This window comes from Spea bombifrons, chromosome 5, assembly GCF_027358695.1.
Source record: "Spea bombifrons isolate aSpeBom1 chromosome 5, aSpeBom1.2.pri, whole genome shotgun sequence".
In the NCBI taxonomy this organism is placed as follows: Eukaryota; Metazoa; Chordata; class Amphibia; order Anura; family Pelobatidae; genus Spea; species Spea bombifrons.
Genome location: NC_071091.1, coordinates 83,121,279 through 83,137,129, shown reverse-complemented (window position 1 = coordinate 83,137,129; position 15,851 = coordinate 83,121,279). Strand labels below are relative to the sequence as shown.

The 15,851-nt window shown below is 38.5% G+C and overlaps 5 non-coding genes across 5 annotated transcripts; all 5 read left to right on the top strand.

Annotated features, from left to right (window-relative positions):
* Nucleotides 1–6,042: 6,042 nt before the first annotated feature.
* On the top strand, nt 6,043–6,115 carry TRNAA-AGC (transfer RNA alanine (anticodon AGC)). Its single transcript has one exon. It is a non-coding gene; the product is annotated as a tRNA-Ala (tRNA).
* Nucleotides 6,116–8,138: 2,023 nt separating this feature from the next.
* On the top strand, nt 8,139–8,211 carry TRNAA-AGC (transfer RNA alanine (anticodon AGC)). Its single transcript has one exon. It is a non-coding gene; the product is annotated as a tRNA-Ala (tRNA).
* Nucleotides 8,212–10,277: 2,066 nt separating this feature from the next.
* On the top strand, nt 10,278–10,350 carry TRNAA-CGC (transfer RNA alanine (anticodon CGC)). Its single transcript has one exon. It is a non-coding gene; the product is annotated as a tRNA-Ala (tRNA).
* A 2,066-nt stretch (nt 10,351–12,416) lies between these two features.
* Nucleotides 12,417–12,489, top strand: TRNAA-CGC (transfer RNA alanine (anticodon CGC)). Its single transcript has one exon. It is a non-coding gene; the product is annotated as a tRNA-Ala (tRNA).
* Nucleotides 12,490–14,343: 1,854 nt separating this feature from the next.
* Nucleotides 14,344–14,416, top strand: TRNAA-AGC (transfer RNA alanine (anticodon AGC)). The gene has a single exon. It is a non-coding gene; the product is annotated as a tRNA-Ala (tRNA).
* Nucleotides 14,417–15,851: the final 1,435 nt, after the last annotated feature.

Sequence of the window (15,851 nt, the reverse complement as noted above, 5' to 3'; positions counted from 1 at the left end):
AGAGGTAGCGGGATCGATGCCCGCATTCTCCAGTTACTTTATTTATACTTTATAAATTTTCAATAATGTTGTGCTGAACGCTGGCTATAAATTGGAGGGAAACAAACTATATAGACCCTATGCTTTCCCACAGATTTTTCAACTTCACGAATAACTGTAGAATACAAAGGGAATTTAGTTCAAATGGTGGTGTGCTCGCTTAGCATGCGAGGGGTAGTTGGTTCAATAACCGTGTTCTCTAAGTGTTTTCTTGGTTTCATGTGTAATTAGAGCAGTACAAGCAGCAAGCTTAATGGTACATTACATGAAGCAAATACACTGTTTCCCTGTTTCATCATGTTTCCCTGACATCATCATGGCAAGATCATAATGGGTTCATGATGACATCATCACAATGGGTTCATGATGACATCATCATGATGACATCATAATGGGTTCATGATGACTTCATCATCATAATGGGTTTATGATGACATTATCATGACGACATCATGAAGGGTTCATGATGACATCATAATGGGTTCATGATGACATCATCATGATGACATCATAATGGGTTCGTGGTGACTTCATTACAATGGGTTCATGATGACATCATCATGACGAAATCATAGTGGGATCATGATTACAGCATCATAATGGGTTCGTGATGACATCATCATGATGACATCATAATGGGTTCGTGATGACATCATCATGATGACATCATAATGGGTTCGTGATGACATCATCATGATGACATCATAATGGGTCCGTGATGACATCATCATGACATCATAATGTGTTCGTGATGACATCATCGTGATGATATCATAGTGGGTTCATGATGACATCATCACAATAGGTTCATGATGACATCATCATGATGACATCATAATGGGTTCGTGATGACTTCATCATCATAAAGGGTTCATGATGACATCATAATCGGTTCATGATGACATCATCATGATGACATCATAATGGGTTCATGATGACATCATCATGATGACATCATAATGTGTTCGTGATGACATCATCGTGATGACATCATAATGGGTTCATGATGACATCATCACAATAGGTTCATGATGACATCATCATGATGACATCATAATGGGTTCGTGATGACTTCATCATCATAATGGGTTCATGATGACATCATAATGGGTTCATGATGACATCATAATAGGTTCATAATGGCATCATAACAATGGGTTCATGATGACATCATAATGGGTTCAGGATAACATCATCATGACAACATCATAATGGGTTCATGATGACATCATCATAATGGGTTCATGATGACATCATGATGACATCATAATGGGTTCATGATGACACGCTGGCAATAAATTGGAGGGAAAAAAACTATATAGACCTTATGCTTTCCCACAGATTTTACATGTGCTTTTCAAGTGTTTTCTTGGTTTCATGTGTAATTTGGCCAGTACATGCAGTAAGCCCATCAGTACATTTCATGCAGCAAATACACTGTTTCCCTGTTTCACCTAAAACAATGAACTCAGTGTAGGGGAATTAGCTCAAACGGTAGAGCGCTCGCTTTGCATGCGAGAGGTAGCAGGATCGATGCCCGCATTCTCCAGTTACTTTATTTATACTTTATAAATTTTCAATAATGTTGTGCTTAACGCTGGCAATAAATTGGAGGGAAACAAACTATATAGACCGTATGATTTCCCACAGACTTTTCATGTGCTTTTCAAGTGTTTTCTTGGTTTCATGTGTAATTAGAACAGTACATGCAGCAAGCCCATCAGTACATTACATGCAGCAAATACACTGTTTCCCTGTTTCATCATGTTTCCCTGACATCATCATGGCAATATCATAATGGGTTCATGATGACATCATCACAATGGGTTCATGATGACATCATCATGATGACATCATAATGGGTTCATGATGACTTCATCATCATAATGGGTTTATGATGACATTATCATGACGACATCATGAAGGGTTCGTGATGACATCATCATAAAGGGTTCATGATGACATAATAATGGGTTCATGATGACATCATCATGATGACATCATCATGATGACATCATAATGGGTTCGTGGTGACTTCATTACAATGGGTTCATGATGACATCATCATGACGAAATCATAGTGGGATCATGATTACAGCATCATAATGGGTTCGTGATGACATCATCATGATGACATCATAATGGGTTCGTGATGACATCATCATGATGACATCATAATGGGTCCGTGATGACATCATCATGACATCATAATGTGTTCGTGATGACATCATCGTGATGATATCATAGTGGGTTCATGATGACATCATCACAATAGGTTCATGATGACATCATCATGATGACATCATAATGGGTTCGTGATGACTTCATCATCATAAAGGGTTCATGATGACATCATAATCGGTTCATGATGACATCATCATGATGACATCATAATGGGTTCATGATGACATCATCATGATGACATCATAATGTGTTCGTGATGACATCATCGTGATGACATCATAATGGGTTCATGATGACATCATCACAATAGGTTCATGATGACATCATCATGATGACATCATAATGGGTTCGTGATGACTTCATCATCATAATGGGTTCATGATGACATCATAATGGGTTCATGATGACATCATAATAGGTTCATGATGACATCATCACAATGGGTTCATGATGACATCATAATGGGTTCAGGATAACATCATCATGACAACATCATAATGGGTTCATGATGACATCATCATAATGGGTTCATTATGACATCATGATGACATCATAATGGTTTCGTGATGTCTTCTTCACCATAATGGGTTCATGATGACACGCTGGCAATAAATTGGAGGGAAACAAACTATATAGACCTTATGCTTTCCCACAGATTTTACATGTGCTTTTCAAGTGTTTTCTTGGTTTCATGTGTAATTTGAGCAGTACATGCAGTAAGCCCATCAGTACATTACATGCAGCAAATACACTGTTTCCCTGTTTCACCTAAAACAATGGACTCAGTGTAGCGGAATTAGCTCAAATGGTAGAGCGCTCGATTCGCATGCGAGAAGTAGTGGGATCAATGCCCGCATTTTCCAGTTACTTTATTTATACTTTATAAATTTTCAATAATGTTGTGCTTTACGCTGGCAATAAATTGGAGGGAAACAAACTATATAGACCGTATGCTGGCAATAAATTGGAGGGAAACAAACTATATAGACCTTATGATTTCCCACAGATTTTTCATGTGCTTTTCAAGTGTTTTCTTGGTTTCATGTGTAATTAGAACAGTACATGCAGCAAGCCCATCAGTACATTACATGCAGCAAATACACTGTTTCCCTGTTTCACCTAAAACATGCCACTCTGTGTAGGCGAAGTAGCTCAAATGGTCAAGCGCTCGCTTAGCATGCGAGAAGTAGGGGGATCGATGCCCGCGTTCTCCAGTTACTTTATTTATACTTTATTTATACTTTATAAATTTTCAATAATGTTGTGCTTAACGCTGGCAATAAATTGGAGGGAAACAAACTATATAGACCTTATTATGGCAATAAATTGGAGGGAAACAAACTATATAGACCTTATGATTTCCCACAGACTTTTCATGTGCTTTTCAAGTGTTTTCTTGGTTTCATGTGTAATTAGAACAGTACATGCAGCAAGCCCATCAGTACATTACATGCAGCAAATACACTGTTTCCCTGTTTCACCTAAAACATGCCACTCTGTGTAGGGGAATTAGCTCAAATGGTAGAGCGCTCGCTCTGCATGCGAGAGGTAGCGGGATCGATGCCCGCATTCTCCAGTTACTTTATTTATACTTTATAAATTTTCAATAATGTTGTGCTTAACGCTGGCAATAAATTGGAGGGAAACAAACTATATAGACCTTATGATGGCAATAAATTGGAGGGAAACAAACTATATAGACCTTATGATGGCAATAAATTGGAGGGAAACAAACTATATAGACCTTATGATTTCCCACAGACTTTTCATGTGCTTTTCAAGTGTTTTCTTGGTTTCATGTGTAATTAGAACAGTACATGCAGCAAGCCCATCAGTACATTACATGCAGCAAATACACTGTTTCCCTGTTTCACCTAAAACATGCCACTCTATGTAGGGGAATTAGCTCAAATGGTAGAGCGCTCGCTTTGCATGCGAGAGGTAGTGGGATCGATGCCCGCATTCTGCAGTTACTTTATTTATACTTTATAAATTTTCAATAATGTTGTGCTTAACGCTGGCAATAAATTGGAGGGAAACAAACTATATAGACCCTATGCTTTCCCACAGATTTTTCAACTTCACGAATAACTGTAGAATACAAAGGGGATTAGTTCAAATGGTGGTGTGCTCGCTTAGCATGCGAGGGGTAGTTGGTTCAATGACCGTGTTCTCTAAGTGTTTTCTTGGTTTCATGTGTAATTAGAGCAGTACAAGCAGCAAGCTTAATGGTACATTACATGAAGCAAATACACTGTTTCCCTGTTTCATCATGTTTCCCTGACATCATCATGGCAATATCATAATGGGTTCATGATGACATCATCACAATGGGTTCATGATGACATCATCATGATGACATCATAATGGGTTCATGATGACTTCATCATCATAATGGGTTTATGATGACATTATCATGACGACATCATGAAGGGTTCGTGATGACATCATCATAAAGGGTTCATAATGACATCATAATGGGTTCATGATGACATCATCATGATGACATCATGATGGGTTCGTGGTGACTTCATTACAATGGGTTCATGATGACATCATCATGACGAAATCATAGTGGGATCATGATTACAGCATCATAATGGGTTCGTGATGACATCATCATGATGACATCATAATGGGTTCGTGATGACATCATCATGATGACATCATAATGGGTCCGTGATGACATCATCATGACATCATAATGTGTTCGTGATGACATCATCGTGATGATATCATAGTGGGTTCATGATGACATCATCACAATAGGTTCATGATGACATCATCATGATGACATCATAATGAGTTCGTGATGACTTCATCATCATAAAGGGTTCATGATGACATCATAATCGGTTCATGATGACATCATCATGATGACATCATAATGGGTTCATGATGACATCATCATGATGACATCATAATGTGTTCGTGATGACATCATCGTGATGACATCATAATGGGTTCATGATGACATCATCACAATAGGTTCATGATGACATCATCATGATGACATCATAATGGGTTCGTGATGACTTCATCATCATAATGGGTTCATGATGACATCATAATGGGTTCATGATGACATCATAATAGGTTCATAATGGCATCATCACAATGGGTTCATGATGACATCATAATGGGTTCAGGATAACATCATCATGACAACATCATAATGGGTTCATGATGACATCATCATAATGGGTTCATGATGACATCATGATGACATCATAATGGGTTCGTGATGTCTTCATCACCATAATGGGTTCATGATGACACGCTGGCAATAAATTGGAGGGAAACAAACTATATAGACCTTATGCTTTCCCACAGATTTTACATGTGCTTTTCAAGTGTTTTCTTGGTTTCATGTGTAATTTGGGCAGTACATGCAGTAAGTCCATCAGTACATTGCATGCAGCAAATACACTGTTTCCCTGTTTCACCTAAAACAACAGACTCAGTGTAGGGGAATTAGCTCAAATGGTAGAGCGCTCGCTTAGCATGCGAGAGGTAGCGGGATCGATGCCCGCGTTCTCCAGTTACTTTATTTATACTTTATAAATTTTCAATAATGTTGTGCTTAACGCTGGCAATAAATTGGAGGGAAACAAACTATATAGACCGTATGCTGGCAATAAATTGGAGGGAAACAAACTATATAGACCTTATGATTTCCCACAGACTTTTCATGTGCTTTTCAAGTGTTTTCTTGGTTTCATGTGTAATTAGAACAGTACATGCAGCAAGCCCATCAGTACATTACATGCAGCAAATACACTGTTTCCCTGTTTCACCTAAAACATGCCACTCTATGTAGGGGAATTAGCTCAAATGGTAGAGCGCTCGCTTAGCATGCGAGAGGTAGCGGGATCGATGCCCGCATTCTCCAGTTACATCATTTATACTTTATAAATTTTCAATAATGTTGTGCTTGACGCTGGCAATAAATTGGAGGGAAACAAACTATATAGACCTTATGATGGCAATAAATTGGAGGGAAACAAACTATATAGACCTTATGATTTCCCACAGACTTTTCATGTGCTTTTCATGTGCTTTTCAAGTGTTTTCTTGGTTTCATGTGTAATTAGAACAGTACATGCAGCAAGCCCATCAGTACATTACATGCAGCAAATACACTGTTTCCCTGTTTCACCTAAACCTTGCCGCTCTATGTAGGGGAGTTAGCTCAAATGGTAGAGCGCTCGCTTTGCATGCGAGAGGTAGCGGGATCGATGCCCGCGTTCTCCAGTTACTTTATTTATACTTTATAAATTTTCAATAATGTTGTGCTGAACGCTGGCTATAAATTGGAGGGAAACAAACTATATAGACCCTATGCTTTCCCACAGATTTTTCAACTTCACGAATAACTGTAGAATACAAAGGGGATTTAGTTCAAATGGTGGTGTGCTCGCTTAGCATGCGAGGGGTAGTTGGTTCAATGACCGTGTTCTCTAAGTGTTTTCTTGGTTTCATGTGTAATTAGAGCAGTACAAGCAGCAAGCTTAATGGTACATTACATGAAGCAAATACACTGTTTCCCTGTTTCATCATGTTTCCCTGACATCATCATGGCAATATCATAATGGGTTCATGATGACATCATCACAATGGGTTCATGATGACATCATCATGATGACATCATAATGGGTTCATGATGACTTCATCATCATAATGGGTTTATGATGACATTATCATGACGACATCATGAAGGGTTCGTGATGACATCATCATAAAGGGTTCATAATGACATCATAATGGGTTCATGATGACATCATCATGATGACATCATGATGGGTTCGTGGTGACTTCATTACAATGGGTTCATGATGACATCATCATGACGAAATCATAGTGGGATCATGATTACAGCATCATAATGGGTTCGTGATGACATCATCATGATGACATCATAATGGGTTCGTGATGACATCATCATGATGACATCATAATGGGTTCGTGATGACATCATCATGATGACATCATAATGGGTTCGTGATGACATCATCATGATGATATCATAATGGGTTCGTGATGACATCATCATGATGACATCATAATGGGTCCGTGATGACATCATCATGACATCATAATGTGTTCGTGATGACATCATCGTGATGATATCATAGTGGGTTCATGATGACATCATCACAATAGGTTCATGATGACATCATCATGATGACATCATAATGAGTTCGTGATGACTTCATCATCATAAAGGGTTCATGATGACATCATAATCTGTTCATGATGACATCATCATGATGACATTATAATGGGTTCATGATGACATCATCATGATGACATCATAATGTGTTCGTGATTACATCATCGTGATGACATCATAATGGGTTCATGATGACATCATCACAATAGGTTCATGATGACATCATCATGATGACATCATAATGGGTTCGTGATGACTTCATCATCATAATGGGTTCATGATGACATCATAATGGGTTCATGATGACATCATAATAGGTTCATAATGGCATCATCACAATGGGTTCATGATGACATCATAATGGGTTCAGGATAACATCATCATGACAACATCATAATGGGTTCATGATGACATCATCATTATGGGTTCATGATGACATCATCACCATAATGGGTTCATGATAACATCATCATGACAACATCATAATGGGTTCATGATGACATCATAATGGGTTCGTGATGTCTTCATCACCATAATGGGTTCATGATGACACGCTGGCAATAAATTGGAGGGAAACAAACTATATAGACCTTATGCTTTCCCACAGATTTTACATGTGCTTTTCAAGTGTTTTCTTGGTTTCATGTGTAATTTGGGCAGTACATGCAGTAAGTCCATCAGTACATTGCATGCAGCAAATACACTGTTTCCCTGTTTCACCTAAAACAACGGACTCAGTGTAGGGGAATTAGCTCAAATGGTAGAGCGCTCGCTTAGCATGCGAGAGGTAGCGGGATCGATGCCCGCATTCTCCAGTTACTTTATTTATACTTTATAAATTTTCAATAATGTTGTGCTTAACGCTGGCAATAAATTGGAGGGAAACAAACTATATAGACCGTATGCTGGTAATAAATTGGAGGGAAACAAACTATATAGACCTTATGATTTCCCACAGACTTTTCATGTGCTTTTCAAGTGTTTTCTTGGTTTCATGTGTAATTAGAACAGTACATGCAGCAAGCCCATCAGTACATTACATGCAGCAAATACACTGTTTCCCTGTTTCACCTAAAACATGACACTCTATGTAGGGGAATTATCTCAAATGGTAGAGCGCTCGCTTCGCATGCGAGAGGTAGCGGGATCGATGCCCGCATTCTCCGGTTAATTTATTTATACTTTATAAATTTTCAATAATGTTGTGCTGAACTCTGGCTATAAATTGGAGGGAAACAAACTATATAGACCCTATGCTTTCCCACAGATTTTTCAACTTCACGAATAACTGTAGAATACAAAGGGGATTTAGTTCAAATGGTGGTGTGCTCGCTTAGCATGCGAGGGGTAGTTGGTTCAATGACCGTGTTCTCTAAGTGTTTTCTTGGTTTCATGTGTAATTAGAGCAGTACAAGCAGCAAGCTTAATGGTACATTACATGAAGCAAATACACTGTTTCCCTGTTTCATCATGTTTCCCTGACATCATCATGGCAATATCATAATGGGTTCATGATGACATCATCACAATTGGTTCATGATGACATCATCATGATGACATTACAATGGGTTCATGATGACATCATCATGACGAAATCATAGTGGGATCATGATTACAGCATCATAATGGGTTCGTGATGACATCATCGTGATGACATCATAATGGGTTCGTGATGACATCATCATGATGACATCATAATGGGTTCATGATGACATCATCATGATGACATCATAATGGGTCCGTGATGACATCATCATGACATCATAATGTGTTCGTGATGACATCATCGTGATGATATCATAGTGGGTTCATGATGACATCATCACAATAGGTTCATGATGACATCATCATGATGACATCATAATGGGTTCGTGATGACTTCATCATCATAAAGGGTTCATGATGACATCATAATGGGTTCATGATGACATCATCATGATGACATCATAATGGGTTCATGATGACATCATCATGATGACATCATAATGTGTTCGTGATGACATCATCGTGATGACATCATAATGGGTTCATGATGACATCATCACAATAGGTTCATGATGACATCATCATGATGACATCATAATGGGTTCGTGATGACTTCATCATCATAATGAGTTCATGATGACATCATAATGGGTTCATGATGACATCATAATAGGTTCATGATGGCATCATCACAATGGGTTCATGATGACATCATAATGGGTTCAGGATAACATCATCATGACAACATCATAATGGGTTCATGATGACATCATCATAATGGGTTCATGATGACATCATGATGACATCATAATGGGTTCGTGATGTCTTCATCACCATAATGGGTTCATGATGACACGCTGGCAATAAATTGGAGGGAAACAAACTATATAGACCTTATGCTTTCCCACAGATTTTACATGTGCTTTTCAAGTGTTTTCTTGGTTTCATGTGTAATTTGGGCAGTACATGCAGTAAGTCCATCAGTACATTGCATGCAGCAAATACACTGTTTCCCTGTTTCACCTAAAACAACGGACTCAGTGTAGGGGAATTAGCTCAAATGGTAGAACGCTCGCTTAGCATGCGAGAGGTAGCGGGATCGATGCCCGCATTCTCCAGTTACTTTATTTATACTTTATAAATTTTCAATAATGTTGTGCTTAACGCTGGCAATAAATTGGAGGGAAACAAACTATATAGACCGTATGCTGGTAATAAATTGGAGGGAAACAAACTATATAGACCTTATGATTTCCCACATACTTTTCATGTGCTTTTCAATTGTTTTCTTGGTTTCATGTGTAATTAGAACAGTACATGCAGCAAGCCCATCAGTACATTACATGCAGCAAATACACTGTTTCCCTGTTTCACCTAAAACATGACACTCTATGTAGGGGAATTAGCTCAAATGGTAGAGCGCTCGCTTCGCATGCGAGAGGTAGCGGGATCGATGCCCGCATTCTCCGGTTAATTTATTTATACTTTATAAATTTTCAATAATGTTGTGCTGAACTCTGGCTATAAATTGGAGGGAAACAAACTATATAGACCCTATGCTTTCCCACCGATTTTTCAACTTCACGAATAACTGTAGAATACAAAGGGGATTTAGTTCAAATGGTGGTGTGCTCGCTTAGCATGCGAGGGGTAGTTGGTTCAATGACCGTGTTCTCTAAGTGTTTTCTTGGTTTCATGTGTAATTAGAGCAGTACAAGCAGCAAGCTTAATGGTACATTACATGAAGCAAATACACTGTTTCCCTGTTTCATCATGTTTCCCTGACATCATCATGGCAATATCATAATGGGTTCATGATGACATCATCACAATTGGTTCATGATGACATCATCATGATGACATTACAATGGGTTCATGATGACATCATCATGACGAAATCATAGTGGGATCATGATTACAGCATCATAATGGGTTCGTGATGACATCATCGTGATGACATCATAATGGGTTCGTGATGACATCATCATGATGACATCATAATGGGTTCATGATGACATCATCATGATGACATCATAATGGGTCCGTGATGACATCATCATGACATCATAATGTGTTCGTGATGACATCATCGTGATGATATCATAGTGGGTTCATGATGACATCATCACAATAGGTTCATGATGACATCATCATGATGACATCATAATGGGTTCGTGATGACTTCATCATCATAAAGGGTTCATGATGACATCATAATCGGTTCATGATGACATCATCATGATGACATCATAATGGGTTCATGATGACATCATCATGATGACATCATAATGTGTTCGTGATGACATCATCGTGATGACATCATAATGGGTTCATGATGACATCATCACAATAGGTTCATGATGACATCATCATGATGACATCATAATGGGTTCGTGATGACTTCATCATCATAATGGGTTCATGATGACATCATAATGGGTTCATGATGACATCATAATAGGTTCATGATGGCATCATCACAATGGGTTCATGATGACATCATAATGGGTTCAGGATAACATCATCATGACAACATCATAATGGGTTCATGATGACATCATCATAATGGGTTCATGATGACATCATGATGACATCATAATGGGTTCGTGATGTCTTCATCACCATAATGGGTTCATGATGACACGCTGGCAATAAATTGGAGGGAAACAAACTATATAGACCTTATGCTTTCCCACAGATTTTACATGTGCTTTTCAAGTGTTTTCTTGGTTTCATGTGTAATTTGGGCAGTACATGCAGTAAGCCCATCAGTACATTGCATGCAGCAAATACACTGTTTCCCTGTTTCACCTAAAACAATAGACTCAGTGTAGGGGAATTAGCTCAAATGGTAGAGCGCTCGCTTAGCATGCGAGAGGTAGCAGGATCGATGCCCGCATTCTCCAGTTACTTTATTTATACTTTATAAATTTTCAATAATGTTGTGCTTAACACTGGCAATAAATTGGAGGGAAACAAACTATATAGACCGTATGCTGGCAATAAATTGGAGGGAAACAAACTATATAGACCTTATGATTTCCCACAGATTTTTCATGTGCTTTTCAAGTGTTTTCTTGGTTTCATGTGTAATTAGAACAGTACATGCAGCAAGCCCATCAGTACATTACATGCAGCAAATACACTGTTTCCCTGTTTCACCTAAAACATGTCACTCTATGTAGGGGAATTAGCTCAAATGGTAGAGCGCTTGTTTAGCATGCGAGAGGTAGCGGGATCGATGCCCGCATTCTCCAGTTACTTTATTTATACTTTATAAATTTTCAATAATGTTGTGCTTAACGCTGGCAATAAATTGGAGGGAAACAAACTATATAGACCTTATGATGGCAATAAATTGGAGGGAAACAAACTATATAGACCTTATGATTTCCCACAGACTTTTCATGTGCTTTTCAAGTGTTTTCTTGGTTTCATGTGTAATTAGAACAGTACATGCAGCAAGCCCATCAGTACATTACATGCAGCAAATACACTGTTTCCCTGTTTCACCTAAAACATGCCACTCTATGTAGGGGAATTAGCTCAAATGGTAGAGCGCTCGCTTCGCATGCGAGAGGTAGCGGGATCGATGCCCGCATTCTCCAGTTACTTTATTTATACTTTATAAATTTTCAATAATGTTGTGCTGAACGCTGGCTATAAATTGGAGGAAAACAAACTGTATAGACCCTATGCTTTCCCACAGATTTTTCAACTTCACGAATAACTGTAGAATACAAAGGGGATTTAGTTCAAATGGTGGTGTGCTCGCTTAGCATGCGAGGGGTAGTTGGTTCAATGACCGTGTTCTCTAAGTGTTTTCTTGGTTTCATGTGTAATTAGAGCAGTACAAGCAGCAAGCTTAATGGTACATTACATGAAGCAAATACACTGTTTCCCTGTTTCATCATGTTTCCCTGACATCATCATGGCAAGATCATAATGGGTTCATGATGACTTCATCATCATAATGGGTTTATGATGACTTCATCATCATAATGGGTTTATGATGACATTATCATGACGACATCATGAAGGGTTCGTGATGACATCATCATAAAGGGTTCATGATGACATCATAATGGGTTCATGATGACATCATCATGATGACATCATAATGGGTTCGTGGTGACTTCATTACAATGGGTTCATGATGACATCATCATGACGAAATCATAGTGGGATCATGATTACAGCATCATAATGGGTTCGTGATGACATCATCATGATGACATCATAATGGGTTCGTGATGACATCATCATGATGACATCATAATGGGTTCGTGATGACATCATCATGATGACATCATAATGGGTCCGTGATGACATCATCATGACATCATAATGTGTTCGTGATGACATCATCGTGATGATATCATAGTGGGTTCATGATGACTTCATCACAATAGGTTCATGATGACATCATCATGATGACATCATAATGGGTTCGTGATGACTTCATCATCATAAAGGGTTCATGATGACATCATAATCGGTTCATGATGACATCATCATGATGACATCATAATGGGTTCATGATGACATCATCATGATGACATCATAATGTGTTTGTGATGACATCATCGTGATGACATCATAATGGGTTCATGATGACATCATCACAATAGGTTCATGATGACATCATCATGATGACATCATAATGGGTTCGTGATGACTTCATCATCATAATGGGTTCATGATGACATCATAATGGGTTCATGATGACATCATAATAGGTTCATAATGGCATCATCACAATGGGTTCATGATGACATCATAATGGGTTCAGGATAACATCATCATGACAACATCATAATGGGTTCATGATGACATCATCATAATGGGTTCATGATGACATCATGATGACATCATAATGGGTTCGTGATGTCTTCATCACCATAATGGGTTCATGATGACACGCTGGCAATAAATTGGAGGGAAACAAACTATATAGACCTTATGCTTTCCCACAGATTTTACATGTGCTTTTCAAGTGTTTTCTTGGTTTCATGTGTAATTTGGGCAGTACATGCAGTAAGTCCATCAGTACATTGCATGCAGCAAATACACTGTTTCCCTGTTTCACCTAAAACAACAGACTCAGTGTAGGGGAATTAGCTCAAATGGTAGAGCGCTCGCTTAGCATGCGAGAGGTAGCGGGATCGATGCCCGCGTTCTCCAGTTACTTTATTTATACTTTATAAATTTTCAATAATGTTGTGCTTAACGCTGGCAATAAATTGGAGGGAAACAAACTATATAGACCGTATGCTGGCAATAAATTGGAGGGAAACAAACTATATAGACCTTATGATTTCCCACAGACTTTTCATGTGCTTTTCAAGTGTTTTCTTGGTTTCATGTGTAATTAGAACAGTACATGCAGCAAGCCCATCAGTACATTACATGCAGCAAATACACTGTTTCCCTGTTTCACCTAAAACATGCCACTCTATGTAGGGGAATTAGCTCAAATGGTAGAGCGCTCGCTTAGCATGCGAGAGGTAGCGGGATCGATGCCCGCATTCTCCAGTTACATCATTTATACTTTATAAATTTTCAATAATGTTGTGCTTGACGCTGGCAATAAATTGGAGGGAAACAAACTATATAGACCTTATGATGGCAATAAATTGGAGGGAAACAAACTATATAGACCTTATGATTTCCCACAGACTTTTCATGTGCTTTTCATGTGCTTTTCAAGTGTTTTCTTGGTTTCATGTGTAATTAGAACAGTACATGCAGCAAGCCCATCAGTACATTACATGCAGCAAATACACTGTTTCCCTGTTTCACCTAAACCTTGCTGCTCTATGTAGGGGAGTTAGCTCAAATGGTAGAGCGCTCGCTTTGCATGCGAGAGGTAGCGGGATCGATGCCCGCGTTCTCCAGTTACTTTATTTATACTTTATAAATTTTCAATAATGTTGTGCTGAACGCTGGCTATAAATTGGAGGGAAACTAACTATATAGACCCTATGCTTTCCCACAGATTTTTCAACTTCACGAATAACTGTAGAATACAAAGGGGATTTAGTTCAAATGGTGGTGTGCTCGCTTAGCATGCGAGGGGTAGTTGGTTCAATGACCGTGTTCTCTAAGTGTTTTCTTGGTTTCATGTGTAATTAGAGCAGTACAAGCAGCAAGCTTAATGGTACATTACATGAAGCAAATACACTGTTTCCCTGTTTCATCATGTTTCCCTGACATCATCATGGCAATATCATAATGGGTTCATGATGACATCATCACAATGGGTTCATGATGACATCATCATGATGACATCATAATGGGTTCATGATGACTTCATCATCATAATGGGTTTATGATGACATTATCATGACGACATCATGAAGGGTTCGTGATGACATCATCATAAAGGGTTCATAATGACATCATAATGGGTTCATGATGACATCATCATGATGACATCATGATGGGTTCGTGGTGACTTCATTACAATGGGTTCATGATGACATCATCATGACGAAATCATAGTGGGATCATGATTACAGCATCATAATGGGTTCGTGATGACATCATCATGATGACATCATAATGGGTTCGTGATGACATCATCATGATGACATCATAATGGGTTCGTGATGACATCATCATGATGACATCATAATGGGTTCGTGATGACATCATCATGATGACATCATAATGGGTTCGTGATGACATCATCATGATGACATCATAATGGGTCCGTGATGACATCATCATGACATCATAATGTGTTCGTGATGACATCATCGTGATGATATCATAGTGGGTTCATGATGACATCATCACAATAGGTTCATGATGACATCATCATGATGACATCATAATGAGTTCGTGATGACTTCATCATCATAAAGGGTTCATGATGACATCATAATCTGTTCATGATGACATCATCATGATGACATTATAATGGGTTCATGATGACATCATCATGATGACATCATAATGTGTTCGT